The 1,304-nt window shown below is 51.9% G+C and overlaps 1 protein-coding gene across 1 annotated transcript in view; it reads left to right on the forward strand.

Moving 5' to 3' along the window:
* Positions 1 to 1,304, forward strand: part of ELP3 (elongator acetyltransferase complex subunit 3) — a gene marked incomplete at both ends in the record, with an annotated part of 72,519 nt that overhangs the window by 61,159 nt on the left and 10,056 nt on the right. The gene's annotated exons all lie outside the window — the stretch shown is intronic.

The raw sequence follows: 1,304 nt of genomic DNA on the forward strand, positions 1-1,304 counted from the left end.
GGCCCCTGGCTTGTAGCAGCTCTGGTGTGGGCACAGCCCCAGGGCAGTGCCTGTCCCTGTGCTGGCACTGCTGAGGCACCTCCAGTCCTGAGAGCACTTCTGGGCCCCTCACAGCAAGAAGGACATTGAGGGGCCGGAGCATGTCCAGGGAAGGGAAGGGAGCTGGGGAAGGGGCTGGAGCAGCAGGAGGGGCTGAGGGAGCTGTGGGGGCTCAGTCTGGAGAAAAGGAGGCTCAGGGGAACCTTCTGCTCTCTGCAACTCCCTGACAGGAGGTGCAGCCAGGTGGGGTCAGGCTCTGCTCCCAGGGAATAATGGACAGGACAAGATGAAATGGCCTCAAGCTGTGCCAGGAGAGGTTCAGCTGGTATACTGGGAACAATTCCTTCCTGGAAAGGGCTGTCTAGCCCTGGCACAGGCAGCCCAGAGTAGCTGTGGCTGCCCAGGTTTCCCCATCCCTGGAGGGATTTAACATCCGTGTGGATGTGACACTTGTGAACATGGTTAGTGGTGGCCCTGGCAGTGCTGGGGGAACGGTTGGACTAGGTGGTCTCCAAGGGCTTTTCCAACCTTAAGGATTCCATAATTCTGTGCTCTAGAATCCTGCTATGACACTGAACCCTGGTTTATCATACCCTACTCCCAGAAACAAACATAGCCCCCATTTTTTTCTGCCATTTGAAAGGTCTTTGCTGTATATAGACAATGGAATTTAAAAGCACTCAGAGGAGGACAGACCATGAGATAGAGCTGTGCTCGTTCTGGGTTTCTGTGTGAATTGGATTTTCACACATTCATTCCCTGTCTAAAAGTCTGCCCTGACATGGGCAGGGAGGTGCTGTTAGAGCAATTTTAACCCCTTGGTGAAGGTTATTAGTGACTTTAATATGAAGGAGGGTAGGGTTGGATTAAATATCAGGAATAAATTCTTCCCCATGAGGGTGCTGAGGCACTGGCACAGGTTGCCCAGAGCAGCTGTGGCTGCTCCATCCTTGAAAGTGTTCAAGGCCTGGTTGGATAGGGCTTGGAGTAATCTGGGCTAGGAGAAGGTGTCCCTGCCCATGGCAGGGGGTGGAACTAGATGAACTTTGAGGTCCCTTCCCATCCAAACCAGTCTGTGATTCCATGATTCTCTGACTATCTTCCTTCCCTCCAATTACAGCCACACTTGTGGAATGAAATGAGCGTTTGCAACTCAGGTGCTTTGAATAAAACTACTGTGCCTGCACTTTGCTGACAAAAGTCAGGTTAAACATAGCACTGGAATTACCAATAAACCCATGAGGACATGAATGGTCTCCTACAGC

Source organism: Acanthisitta chloris, unplaced genomic scaffold (assembly GCF_000695815.1).
Source record: "Acanthisitta chloris isolate BGI_N310 unplaced genomic scaffold, ASM69581v1 scaffold4794, whole genome shotgun sequence".
Lineage (NCBI taxonomy): Eukaryota > Metazoa > Chordata > Aves > Passeriformes > Acanthisittidae > Acanthisitta > Acanthisitta chloris.